At 40.3% G+C, this 15,000-nt stretch overlaps 1 protein-coding gene and 1 non-coding gene across 3 annotated transcripts in view; both read right to left on the minus strand.

Moving 5' to 3' along the window:
- The window catches only part of LOC138966943 (very long chain fatty acid elongase 4-like), a 29,370-nt gene that overhangs the window by 10,340 nt on the left and 4,030 nt on the right, over positions 1-15,000 (minus strand). The window contains exon 1 of one of the 2 annotated variants that reach the window (XM_070339352.1): positions 5,225-5,840. The exons of the other annotated variant lie outside the window; for it this stretch is intronic. The gene's annotated coding sequence lies outside the window, so the exon portion shown is untranslated. Of the gene's footprint in view, positions 1-5,224; positions 5,841-15,000 lie in introns of those variants that run through there. 2 annotated transcript variants of the gene reach the window in all.
- On the minus strand, positions 6,254-6,326 carry Trnak-uuu (transfer RNA lysine (anticodon UUU)). Its single transcript has one exon. It is a non-coding gene; the product is annotated as a tRNA-Lys (tRNA).

Consider the following 15,000-nt stretch of genomic DNA (forward strand, 5'->3'; position numbering starts at 1 on the left):
GAAGGATGGACCCGAATTAATCGTCAAAACACTCATGTGCCGTTTAAAGCAGCCGCCAAGTGAAGACGTAGGATTTGAATATCGGTGTGCACCGCCTGACTTTATCTTATCGTTGTTATCAGTTTTTGACGTGTCAGATTTTTGCTCAGAAACCTGTAAAGATACATAGAATATCGTCATACATAACTGGGTCTTGCAGTCTACGTCAATACAGAAGAGCATACTGCGCATAGACGTTCATTCTGAGAGAGAAAAAACAACTCCCGTACGGTCAATCTGAACTTGACAGAGAACACTTCAATCCGACGAATATGCCAATAAGCGGAAACAAGTGTCTTTGAGGACACAGACATGCAGTTTGAATAGATACTACGGGTATGATGTTTTTAAGTTGTGGTTGCACAATCTGGAGCAATGCTTTTAGATTGAATGCCTTATTTTAGATGAAACGTGGGCTAACCAAAAGTGTAGTGTATGAAGATTTTGGTCCCACAGATACAAAGCGAACGGAAGCATAATTTATTAATAACCGTGAGCATAGCAATCGGTGCGATTGTACATAATTATGTGTGTGTGAGTGCGCGTGCGTGTGCGTATGTGTGTGTGTGTGTGTGTGTGTGTGTGTGTGTGTGTGTGTGTGTGTGTCTGTCTGTCTGTGTCTGTTTGTGATTTGTGTTTATGCCTCTGTCTTTGTGCATTGGCAAGAATGTGTATGTGTGTGTGTGTGTGTGTGTGTGTGTGTGTGTGTGTGTGTGTGTGTGTGTGTGTCTGTCTGTGTCTGTTTGTGATGTGTGTTTATGCCTGTGTCTTTGTGCATTCGCAAGAATGACTGTGCTTGTGTAATTAATAGGTAACATGCGCCTTGAGTCGCCTTGTGTGGTGAGATATGTGCGCGATATAAATTCTCGTAAATAAATAAATGTCACAATCAACATTTATTTTTCTGTGCAGCATATTTACGCAGTTTGCGGCGTTCACAATGGATTACAACGATAAAAACCCAAAGCTAATTCAAATAAATCGTCTGTAATTTCAGAACTTTTATATACCCATTATTGTCAGTTTCTGACGCTATTAGCTGACAAAATGGTGCGCCCATACGCCACCCTTCTTTTTTGTAGCCCTCATTTAGTGACAAATGCTTCATCATAGTGCAAACACACAATCAGGATTAGAAAAGCGCAGTAGCACAGTTATTTCTCTTCACTGCACGTCCAGAGGGGCAAAGGGTACGGACAGACTAAAGCCAAACTCAAGCAAGATAGGTAGTTAAGCAATCAAACTAACAGAATATGTATGGAATATCGAGAGAAATGATTTAATTTGTAATTAGAGTGATGCATGATCATGCAGTCATCACAAGGTGAAGGTATTCATAAATTGATTCGCATTCTCACCTGTGAAACGCATTTTGTAGTCACACCTAGGTCACAGAATTAATCGGTACGGAAATAAAATGATACTGTTGTGATGTAAGAGTTGAGAGCTTTGAACCTGAGCACTTGAGTCGCATAAACCAAAAATGGCTCCGACACTGTGATGTGTGTGTGTGTGTGTGTGTGTGTGTGTGTGTGTGTGTGTGTGTGTGTGCGCGCGCGCGCTCGTACGTGTGTGTGTGTGTGTGTGTGTGTGTACGTGTGTGTGCGTGTGTGCGAGCGCACGTACGTGTATGCTTGCGTTCGAATGTGTGTTTTTGTATATACATTCAACAACGTGAAGTCTGGATAATTATGCCGGCCGGCGTGTTAATTCAGATACCACGTGCAAACAGGCTGTGCAATAAAGATAACGGCTTCAGCTGGCAAAAACTAGCAACGACCAAGGCAATAAGTTTGGCTGTCGGAGAAAACACACCACACACACACACATAAACAAAATCAATTTTGTACAAGTTACGAACATGGCAGATCTTGTTACATGGTTATAAACGTCTTTTGTTGTTGATATCTATTTCAGTATCATTGCTATATTCCGGCAAGTACTGTGCAATGTGTAAAGGATAAGAGAACTTTGCCGAATTCAAGGCTAATATAGGTGAGTTTTTAGACGCGTGTTCAGTGCACCACGTGCGCGCAGACAAGCTGTTGCAATATTGACACCGATTCAAGTGACAGCCGCAGTTGTGCTCTATGCAAAGAGTGTAGCTGTCAGAAATACGGCAAGAGAATAGATTTGGTACAACAGATGTTCCTGCTAGGAAAATTATATTTTCGGTAGCCTTTATTTTGTTTTTGTTACTGCATGTATGCACATTACAACGGTAATCATGATTAAAAGAACCTAACAAGCAAGCAAACAAATAAACAAAACAAAAACACTGCTATTCTCCTAATGCCCTTCTTTATAGAGCATTCAGGGTGTGACACCATTTTAGCGTTCAAAGACATGAGGTTCCGATTGTATTTTGTCGTCCATTAGTGCATTTATAGATTTACCTTGCAGTGACTACAGGGGAATCGATGTCTGCGAAATGTTATATTATTCCACGGGTGTCGTTTGGCGAAGGAATTAGACAAACCTATGAAAATTCTTTCAAATCGCCGAAAACGTTGCCGTCATTTCGACAGAGTTGCCGATTTGTTGTTATTTTATTTATTTATTTTATTTTTATTTTTGTGTCACGTTGGGGGAAAGTGGGACACAAAAGACTGCCGAAAACGTCAAGAAATTGTCAAAACAGTTATTGGCACTATAGCAAATGAGGAAAATGTATCCTTGCAACATCTCTGGAGATGTAAAAATGCATCCCTTCCTGTGTGGAGGTAAACCATACTGAACACGGCCACTCGCTTTTAGAGACACAGCCATCATGCTTATATCTAAACACACCCATTGTTAACACCCTGAGTATTTCCTGTGAAAAATAGCTTTTTTATTCACTTATTTGAATTTTTCTTTAAGTTTTACAAATAAATCGACATGTATCATTGTTAAGCCTTTTCTGTTAAAGTTTGCCATACACATCATTGTGGGACTTTTAATCCATTTACATTCATCCCTCACTAATACATCGAAATATCCATTTGTAAGCTGAATTAGTGTGTATCGTTTTCATCGTCGTAAACAATAATTTTCCTTTGACCTTTCCCCTGTGACACTAAGGCGCTGCTTCAAACATCAGTCCTGTGAACTGATCGCTCTGATTTTCTTGCACGGAGAGGCTTAACTTTTTAAGAACCAGAAATGAACAATCATTATATGTGAAGCTGAGAAAAGAACATGCTTGGTCGCTATAGACCTGCATTGTCGACACTCTCCTATTCAAAACAATGTTCTTCTTTCAGAAGATGAACACAGGCACACATGTTGACGTAATCGTTCGATTTACCTTCAATTACTGCTGTATACAGCTGACATGTCTCACAACAGACAACAAAGATGGCAAAGAATACCACAAAAAATGCTGTAGCGTGTAATTTAGGTGGTTAAAAACACAGACGCAGACGCTGACTCAAAACGCAAGGCCAGCAAGTTCCCAAACTAAAAGTCATAACTCCCTCGCTACAAAAACGCCATAGACACGCAAGAAATGTCATAAATGTCATACGGTTTGTGTCGGACAATTTTGTGCATACTTAAAAGTGTGCGCAGAGAAAACAAAAATGCTCTTGTCATTGCATGCAAGGAATGTTTTACCTGTCCGTCATGCCTAGCTTTCCTTGGAAAGGATGATTATTTTAAAACATTTGGACATTTTTTCTCTCTTTTAAAACTACTCTCAAAGGCTAAATCCTTCCCATGAATTCTTCCCAGTCTCAGATCTGCCCAGGCTTTTACACGCGGTAAAGCCAGCCCTCCATTTGGACATACTGAACTGCCCAACAGTTGCCTCCCCTGTGAAAAAATGATACCTCCCAAACTTCCAATAAAGACCCCTCCTTTTTTACGACCGATTTTTCTGGACAATGTGAAGGTCGTTAGTGGGTATTTAATTGGAATTAGAGTTAAATATTAGAAAGAAGTTTATGTTTTGTATTATATAAAGTTGATTATGTTCGGTTCAGCGCTGCGCGCTTAGAGCACGTGTTCAAAATTTTCATCGACCAGATTGTGTCCGGGGTCTACCTGAATATGCCCACCAAATTTGAAGCAGATCCATCGAGAACTTTGGCCGTGCATCGCGAACACACACACACACACGGACACACACACACACACGGACACACACAAGCCGTATATAGATATAGATAAAACCAAATCAACATACTGACTGCTTCCTTTGCAGTATGGGACTTTTTTGTATTCGGCAGATTGCAACGAGTGCCCGTTAAGAAATCAACTTATCGACAAACTCCAGCTTTGCAACAGTTATCACGGGAAGAACAGCCAGCGCCCTTAACACTTTCTACCCCAGCTATGCTGACCAAGTTTTTTTTAGCCGAGACCAGCTGTGCTGCTAGCAGGTCAATTAGAATTCTAGTAACTGTGTAGTAACTGTGTAGTAACTGTATCAACACTCCTGGAATGCAGGCGTTAGATGGACGTTACAGGAAGCGACTGAAGCTAACAGTCAGCGGATATATCCGAACCTGGTCAGATAGAGCCATATGAGTGGGCACGGATATATCCGTACCTGGGAGACAATGAGGTAATTGCAAAGAAAGATAAACAACTTGACCTTAGTTCAATGATCCATGATGCAGGCGCGCTACACAGTGATGTGCGATCAGCATTAGGAGCACGGTATGCACACATGTGAACAGGGCAGTGCCCGGCTTGGGATACACATCGGTTTGAATTAATTCTTCTTCTTCTTCTTCTTCTTCTTCTTCTTCTTCTTCTTCTTCTTCTTCTTCTTCTTCTTCTTCTTCTTCTTCTTCTTCTTCTTCTTCTTGTCGATCACACGTTTTAAATAAAATCAAAATTAAACTGCCAGATATATCAGTAGCAAAGTTGTCTCTTCAAAATAATTATCAACATTGATTTCGACAGAGAGATTTCGCGCACTGGCACACTTCACAAGGTACGCACGCGAGCACAAACATGATGGCACGCGTGCATGCACACACGCACGCACACATGCACAGACGTAAATTCGCGAGCACACACGCACGCACAAACACACGCCCGCACGTAGACACAGACACAGACACAGACACACACACACACACACACACACACAGAGGCCTCCCTTAACACCCCCCCCCCCCCCCCCGCTACACATCACATTGTCCATCTGCACACGAAACAATAACAAAACAAAACAAAATTACACACAACTTACCTGGATTTAATCACAAGCCACTGAAAACTCCTTCACAATGTCAGCATCAACAACTGCAGCAAAATCCAGTTGTGTGACACCACCACACCGGCCGGCAACCGCTAACACCGGCCTCCACCACACACACCGCGCACACTGCACTATTACCTCCCCCTAGTATCAGTCTCTATCTCTTAACGAACCGTGTCCCCCGCCCGGAGCGACATCAGTTTTCGTGGGATGTGTCGCTCAAACCGGTGACATGCACTGACAATTTTCTTGTCTGGTTCCTTTATTTTTAATTTTTATTTATTTTAAACTTTAATATTTTTGTTAAACCTACAACCTTCTGCAAATACTGTAAACTTGCAACTATACGGTCTTAATCTTTTTGTGAGTGGTTATCTTCCACATTTGTTAATATTGTTCTTGTCTTTACTTCTTTCTAGCAGCACTCACTAGACCACACCGGAGATGCTTTCGACTGTTTCACCGGAGCGTAGTTTCACTGGATCGTATTGCAGCGTAGTATTGAATTGTTTCGCCAGACTGTAATACCGAGCTAGTGTGACCTTCAAATGAGCATCATCTGCATACAACGACAAGTTCGACAGACTGTGACCGTGTCCCGTGTGTCTGTGTGTGTGCATTGCTACGACCGAACAAGCACAGATTGACACGCCTTCTATCACGTGCAAGTGGGACTCGGCCAAGGTATATTATTTGGCTACGATATAATATACGACGCTGTCAGCGTAAAAAGCGTACTGACAGTACATGTATGTAGAAGTGAACAGCTCAGATCATGGGTAATTTTAACACCTTCACATTTAAATGCTTATTTTATAGCCATCCATTGAATTGAGAAGAAAACAAAGCATACTAAACTGCTAAGCAGAAAGGTAGTCGCGCTACCCAGGTGTGGACGTCATTAGGTGTACTCAGCCACCTCTACATATGGCAGAATGACCGAGGTCTTTTACGTTCCACAGTGGTGACACGGGGGTGGAACATGGATACCGTCTCTGAGCCTGCACATAAACTTGAACTTGTCCAGGTCCGGATTCGAACCAGTGACCATTGGATCAAAAGTCCACTGCTCTACCAACTGAGCTACCGGGTCCCAAGGTTGTCAATTAAGAGGGGGGTAGGGGATTATGAATAATAACAATCAGAACGCCGCCCACTCCCTGTAACATATTGCCGGGCCATTCATGAATATCACGTGACCTGCTCGCACGATGGCAACACCCGGTGAGCCTAGTCGATCGTCTGCTTCCATGACCTGCATTCAGCAATAGTGGATCACTAGTTTGACACTGTGCATGCACAGAGTGAGAATCGTTATTTTCACGATTAATGTTTTAATAAATCGGTTTTTTCTAATGAGGCTCTGTACATTAGCAGAACTATAAACACAATGTAAGGTGCAGCATTCCTGTGTTAATATCGCGACCAAAACTAATGGATGAAGTACGCTGTCGCAAAGTGTCCTTGCTGAAACGAGGTGCATCGTATCGAACGCTTTTTGTCTTTAAGGTACAATCCAACCTGTCTTAAACGGCAGCCCCTTGCGAACAAACAATCTTTCCACTTGGTCAAATACCAGATCTGTCCATGCTTTTACATGAGTAAGGTCATCTCTCCGCTTGGTCCAACACCAGATCTGTCCTTGTTTTTACACGGGTATATAAGGTCATCTCTCCGCTTGGTCCAACACCAGATCTGTCCTTGTTTTTACACGGGTATATAAGGTCATCTCTCCGCTTGGTCCAACACCAGATCTGTCCTTGTTTTTACACGGGTATATAAGGTCATCTCTCCGCTTGGTCCAACACCAGATCTGTCCTTGTTTTTACACGGGTATATAAGGTCATCTCTCCGCTTGGTCCAACACCAGATCTGTCCTTGTTTTTACACGGGTATATAAGGTCATCTCTCCGCTTGGTCCAACACCAGATCTGTCCTTGTTTTTACACGGGTATATAAGGTCATCTCTCCGCTTGGTCCAACACCAGATCTGTCCTTGTTTTTACACGGGTATATAAGGTCATCTCTCCACTTGGTCCAACACCAGATATGTCCATGTTTTTACACGGGTATATAAGGTCATCTCTCCGCTTGGTCCAACACCAGATCTGTCCTTGTTTTTACACGGGTATATAAGGTCATCTCTCCACTTGGTCCAACACCAGATCTGTCCTTGTTTTTACACGGGTATATAAGGTCATCTCTCCACTTGGTCCAAAACCAGATCTGTCCTTGTTTTTACACGGGTATATAAGGTCATCTCTCCGCTTGGTCCAACACCAGATCTGTCCTTGTTTTTACACGGGTATATAAGGTCATCTCTCCGCTTGGTCCAACACCAGATCTGTCCTTGTTTTTACACGGGTATATAAGGTCATCTCTCCGCTTGGTCCAACACCAGATCTGTCCTTGTTTTTACACGGGTATATAAGGTCATCTCTCCACTTGGTCCAACACCAGATATGTCCTTGTTTTTACACGGGTATATAAGGTCATCTCTCCGCTTGGTCCAACACCAGATCTGTCCTTGTTTTTACACGGGTATATAAGGTCATCTCTCCGCTTGGTCCAACACCAGATCTGTCCTTGTTTTTACACGGGTATATAAGGTCATCTCTCCGCTTGGTCCAACACCAGATCTGTCCTTGTTTTTACACGGGTATATAAGGTCATCTCTCCGCTTGGTCCAACACCAGATCTGTCCTTGTTTTTACACGGGTATATAAGGTCATCTCTCCGCTTGGTCCAACACCAGATCTGTCCTTGTTTTTACACGGGTATATAAGGTCATCTCTCCGCTTGGTCCAACACCAGATCTGTCCTTGTTTTTACACGGGTATATAAGGTCATCTCTCCGCTTGGTCCAACACCAGATCTGTCCTTGTTTTTACACGGGTATATAAGGTCATCCCTCCGCTTGGTCCAACACCAGATCTGTCCTTGTTTTTTTTTTTTTTTTTTTTTTTTTTTTTTTCTTTCTTTTTTTTTTTTCTTTTTTTTTTTTTTTTTTTTTTTTTTTTTTTTTTGCCTCAGTTGCATGCAGTCCGCTTCAAGCTGAAAAATAAATAAAAAGAATGAAACCCTAAGTTGTTTTTTTTTGTTTTGTTTTTTTCCCTTTTTTTTCTCTTTTTTTTCTTCTTTTTTTTTCTCTTCCTTTTCTCTTCTTTCTTTCTTTCTCTCTACAGCTGAGCGTCCTTCTTCATTGGCGTTTTATAAATTTATCAATTGTATGTGGTTTTCTACAATGGACAAAATCTTGCATCTTTAATGTTGGTTATTGTCTTACATATGTCTGTGTTTGGGTTGACTTAAGTGTTGTTTGTGGCGGTGTCATGATGGAGTTAACATAGTAACAATCACAATAAGTAAGAAGAAAAGCAAATTGTAAGCGTGCTAAAGTTTTCTTAGTAACAGTTCTCTTTTCATACAAGTGGTGTTAAGTGTAACAATGTAAGTTCCGCCTTTACCCCGGTACCGTTCTCCTTTTAGCGAAACGAAAGAAAGAGGGGGCGGTGAGGGAAGCCAGAAAAGAAGTATATATGATACACTATTCTACGTTTCGTATTTGTTTCTCTTTGTCAAACATTATTTTAATATCAGTGGGAGTTCCGTATCTATATTTGCTTATGCACATCTTTCCTATCAAAATCAAGTGATTTATATATTTGCATTTTATTGAGTCAGCACCATTAATATAACCACACAAAATATGTTCTATTCCAAAGACTATTCTTATTTTATATTTCTCATAAATAATTTGTTCAACGTATCTCCATAGCACTTTTATTTTCTTACAATTAACAAAAAAATGTTCAACGTAATCTATTTCGGTTGGACAGAAGGGGCATCTCTCACTATCTCGTATTCCAATTTTATACAGAAGAACATTTGTTGGATAAATCGTGTGTAATATTTTCCAGTGCAGCTCTCTTAATCTGGATTCTTGGGTTACATTTTTGGCCAGGTTCCAATGTGACTGGTCGACATTAATGCCAAACATATCACGCCAGAAGTTGATAGATCTCGGGGTAGTGTACTTTTCTTCAACAATATATTCACGGAATTGCCTGGCACTTTTAATACTCGTTTTATTGAAAAGAAGATTGTTTTGTCTATTCAATACAGGTTGGTTAGGATCATAATTGCTTTTCTTAATATATTCAGATACTGCTGATCGAACTACAATATATTCCAAGTAGAGGCCAGGTGAAGCGTCAACACTTGCTTGGATAGCGGGATAGGACTTGATACCGTGATTACCTAACATGTCTCCTACATACGTAATGCCTGATCGGGCCCAGTTCTCATAATACAGAACGTTATTTTGATAAATTATACTTGGATTGTTCCATAAGCAGTTGTCTTGCACGCAATCGTTCTGAGGAGTTGTATTATGTTCTAACCATGTTCGAGCAACAGCTGTCCAAAATATCGATTTTATTCTTCCAATTCCCTTAAACTTAGACGGTCGAATAGCTGTAGTAAAGCAGGCAAAGCCACAACCGAACCCTTCAAAATATTTGTTTGGGATCCATGTCCATTTGCATGAAAGGTTGCTAGATGAGAGTTTGCTTAACCATTGACATAAGAAGGAGTTTTGCATTGTTTTGACGTCTATCATATCAATACCACCCTTTTCGGTACTGCTATTTAAAACAACTCTTTTTACTTTTTCAAATGCTTTTTTATTACAATCTTTTTTCCTCCACAAAAAACGATATAATATTGTGTTTATTTCCTGCAGCACTTTGTCAGGGATACAAATAGATTGCATCAAATAAACTAACTGCGAGAGCAGAAAAGTTTTGATAATGCAAATTTTTCCAGGAATGCCCAGGTTCCTTTTTTCCCAAGTGAAGATGCTTTGCTTAATTTTATCAATTTTACTTGACCAGTTTAGTTCAATTTCGGATGCGCTTTTCTCGCTGTTAAAGTTTACTCCTAATATTTTAATCTGCCGAACACATTTTACCTCAAAATTAAAATTGATATTTTTACTTGATCCAATTCCCATTGCTTCAGACTTTAGCTTATTCAAGCATAAGCCTGACACCTCAGAAAATACGTCTATAATTTGTAGAACCATTGTAACATCATCCGCGTCTCTCAAAAACAAAGTGATATCATCGGCATATAATAGAATTTTTAAAATATTTCTACAAGTTACATTAAGGCCTTTTACTTCGTTGCTCTGCCTAAATCGTATAGCCAGAAATTCCAGACCAATAATAAATGCCATCGGTGAGAACGGACATCCTTGTCTAATGCCACATTTTACATCAAAGTTTTCCGACAGCCACCCATTGTACACAATACAACTTCTGGTTTCATTAAACAACACATTTACCCACTGTATAAAATCTTTTCCAAAGCCAAATTTACGAAATGCACAAATCATATATTTTTTGGATATACTGTCGAATGCCTTTTGAAAATCCAAGGCTAATAAAATCCCAGGTTTCCTATTAATTCTGCAATATTCAATCACATCGTCTATAGTTCTTATAGTGGATGAGACATGCCTTCCTTTCATATAACCGACCTGGTCCTCATTGACCACTTTGTTTATTACTTTGCTCAGTCGATTTGCAAGAGACTTGGCTAAAATTTTGTAATCAGTGTTTGTCAGTGAGATGGGTCGCCAGTTTGTAAGTTTGTTTTTTGGCAGATCTTTTCCCTTATGCAATAAGGTTAATACTGCTGCCCTTTGGGTGTATGACAAAGAACCATGATCAAAAGAGTAATTAAAGGATTGCACAATTACATCCTTCAGTTTACACCAAAATATTTTAACAAATTCAGTAGTCAGACCATCCAGACCGGGCGAAGACCCGTTTTTCATCATCCTAAGAGCATTGGAGGCTTCTTCAATGGTAATTATACCTTCACATTGTTGCATTTCGTTTTCACTTAATTTAGGAACTTCGCAATCGCCAAGGAAGTTGTCAACACTGTTAGATACAACCAAATCAGGTATGTTTATTTCACGGCTATAGAGGTTTGCATAGTATTCTTTTTGTGTTTTTAAAATTTCAAATTGGTCATGTATCTTGTCTCCATTCTCCAATTCAATATTCGGAAAAAGTTTTGCATTTGCCCGTACTTTTTCTAGATTGAGGAAAAACTTGGTGTTCTTTTCCCCCTCCTCAATCCATTTAATTCGAGATCTCGTTTGTGCGCTCTTCAATCGCTCTTGTTCATGAATTTCAAGGTGAATTTTAAGTTCTTCGCGTTTTCTTAGTAAAGTGACGTTATCAGATTCCCTAGCAAGATCGGATTCACAAGATTCAAGTTTGTTGTACGTGTCAATCTGCTTATTTTTTATTGAAAACTGCACGTTGCTTACTGAATCGGATCGTTTCCTCGTTTATTTTTATTTTTAATAATTCCCATTTTTGTTCAGGGTTCTCCTGCTTATTTTCATCAAGGTAAGTGTCAATTACACTATTAATTTTGTGCACATATTGCTTATCTTTCAAGAGTAGATTATTACATTTGTAATAACCCGGTCCTTTCTTGCCGTTAGAGAGTTTTAGTGTAATACGTACACCTCTGTGGTCGGATGTTGGGACAGACATTAAATTAGTCTCGATCACAGTGTCCATTCCCTCTTCTGTTGTAATACACGGGTATATAAGGTCATCTCTCCGCTTGGTCCAACACCAGATCTGTCCTTGTTTTTACACGGGTATATAAGGTCATCTCTCCGCTTGGTCCAACACCAGATCTGTCCTTGTTTTTACACGGGTATATAAGGTCATCTCTCCGCTTGGTCCAACACCAGATCTGTCCTTGTTTTTACACGGGTATATAAAAAACGCTGGCGCTGGACCCGAGTACTCTTCAGACTGGCTCGCTCCCCCAGTATGAAAGTTTTTGTCTTGTGCACGTGGATTTAGAAGAAAAAAAATTATTAACACAATTAAAAAAATTATTAGAGTAAATAAAACATTAAACAAAAGTAAACAAGAATTAAAAAAAATTAAAAAAAAAAAAAAAAAGAGACCGCCCATGCCGGGAATCGAACTCGGATCACTTTGGCACAGTATGAAAGTTTTTGTCTTGTGCACGTGAATTAAAAAAAAAATTATTTAGTTATTTTACACAATTAAAAAAATTATTAGAGTAAAATAAAACATTAAAACGTTCATAATAAACAATAGTAAACAAGAATTAAAAAAAAATAGACCGCCCATGCCGGGAATCGAACCCGGATCCCTTTGGCCACCAAGCCACCACCTTGAATCACTGACACAGTGTCCCTGTCGCTCTCTCTCGTGCTCTCTGTCTCTCTTTCAGTCTCACCGAGACCAAACCTGCACTGTAGTTTCTTTGCCGAGACCAAATTAAAGGCCAACATCCACAAGAATTTTTCTCCTGGAGCGACCTAAACTTGAACCCGAGGCAGTTCGCCAAAAAGAACCGCCGATCACGAGAAAAGCATGCGTATCGCATGCGAGACGATTTGCAAGCCAGCCAGCGCAGCAGCGGGTGGGGATTTGGTCTCGGCAAAGAAACAAACAATGCAGTGTTTGATCTCGGTGAGACTGAAAGAGAGACAGAGAGCACGAGAGAGAGCGACAGGGACACAGTGATTCAAGGCGCACAACTCTAGTAAAGTTGTCGTAGCACGTCCGCCTATGGCCAAAGTGATCCGGGTTCGATTCCCGGCATGTGTGGTCTATGTTTTTTTCTTTAAATTCTTGTTTACTATTGTTTATTATGAACGTTTTAATGTTTTATTTTACTCTAATAATTTTTTTAATTGTGTAAAATAAAAAAAAAAATTTTAAATCCACGTGCACAAGACAAAAACTTTCATACTGGGGGAGCGAGCCAGTCTGAAGAGTACTCGGGTCCAGTGCCAGCGTTTTTACATTTAGTCAAGTTTTGACTAAATGTTTTAACGTAGAGGAGGGAATCGAGACGAGGGTCGTGGTGTGTGTGTGTGTGTGTGTGTGTGTGTGTGTGTGTGTGTGTGTGTGTGTGTCTGTGTGTGTCTGTGCGTGTGTGTGTGTGTAGAGCGATTCAGACTAAACTACTGGACCGATCTTTATGAAATTTGACATGAGAGTTCCTGGGTATGATATTCCCATACTTTTTATATTTAGTCAAGTTTTGACTAAATATTTTAACATCGAGGGGGAATCGAAACGAGGGTCGTGGTGTATGTGCGTGTGTCAGTGTGCGTGTGTGTGTGTCTGTGTGTGTGTGTGTGTGTGTAGAGCGATTCAGACTAAACTACTGGACCGATCTTTATGAAATTTGACATGAGAGTTCCTGGGTATGAAATCCCCGAACGTTTTTTTCATTTTTTTGATAAATGTCTTTGATGACGTCATATCCGGCTTTTCGTGAAAGTTGAGGCGGCACTGTCACGCCCTCATTTTTCAACCAAATTGGTTGAAATTTTGGTCAAGTAATCTTCGACGAAGCCCGGGGTTCGGTATTGCATTTCAGCTTGGTGGCTTAAAAATTAATTAATGACTTTGGTCATTAAAAATCTGAAAATTGTAAAAAAAAATAAAAATTTATAAAACGATCCAAATTTACGTTTATCTTATTCTCCATCATTTGCTGATTCCAAAAACATATAAATATGTTATATTCGGATTAAAAACAAGCTCTAAAAATTAAATATATAAAAATTATTATCAAAATTAAATTTTCGAAATTAATTTAAAAACACTTTCATCTTATTCCTTGTCGGTTCCTGATTCCAAAAACATATAGATATGATATGTTTGGATTAAAAACACGCTCAGAAAGTTAAAACGAAGAGAGGTACAGAAAAGCGTGCTATCGTTCTCAGCGCAACTCTTCTTGTCAATTTCACTGCCTTTGCCGGGAGCGGTGGACTGACGATGCTACGAGTGTACGGTCTTGCTACGGTCTTGCTGAAAAATTGCATTGCGTTCCGTTTCATTCTGTGAGTTCGACAGCTACTTTTAGTCAACATTTAGTCAATCTGTCGAACCCACAGAATAAAACTGCACGCACTGCAGCGTTTTCAGTCACGAGAATAAAACAGCGTCGTCAGTCCACGCGGCAAGGAAGTCGCTCAATTTTTGCGTGCAACACGAAGTAAACAGACATGCAAGAATAGCGACGGGTTCAAGTTTAGGTCGCTCCAGGAGAAAAATTCTTGTGGATGTTGGCCTTTAATCCCCACCCGCTGGCTGGCTCGTCTCGCATGCGATACGCATGCTTTTCATGACGCACGCGTTCGGCTGTTCTATTAGCTCAATGGCTGGCTGTCGCTCCGATTGAATTCGTCCAACCGTCAAGAACTTTTGTGTTTTTTGGGGCATTTAGGTCCCAGGTAACATTATGAAGTTTTAATACGATCAATCGGACCTATTATCAAGTTAGTGTATCAACTTTTGAACGAACTGCGCCCAGTAGTTTCCCAGCAATAAGCTGTTAAGTCGAGACAGACAGACAGACACACACACACACACACAGACACACAATTAAAGTCTGCTGGACCCTCCTACTGCGTACTCGGGGATAAGGTCATCTCTCCACTTGGTCCAACACCAGATATGTCCATGCCTTTTACATGGGATAATGTCATTCCTCTCCTTGCTCACACACAGGAACTGTCATGGTCTTTACACTGGATATGATCATCTCTTCACTTGCTAACACACCAGACCTGTCCATACTTTTACATGGGATAAGATCATCCCTCCACTTGCTAACACACCAGACCTGTCCATACTTTTACATGGGATAAGATCATCCCTCCACTTGCTAACACACCA

Source organism: Littorina saxatilis, linkage group LG5 (genome assembly GCF_037325665.1).
Source record: "Littorina saxatilis isolate snail1 linkage group LG5, US_GU_Lsax_2.0, whole genome shotgun sequence".
Taxonomy (NCBI): Eukaryota; Metazoa; Mollusca; class Gastropoda; order Littorinimorpha; family Littorinidae; genus Littorina; species Littorina saxatilis.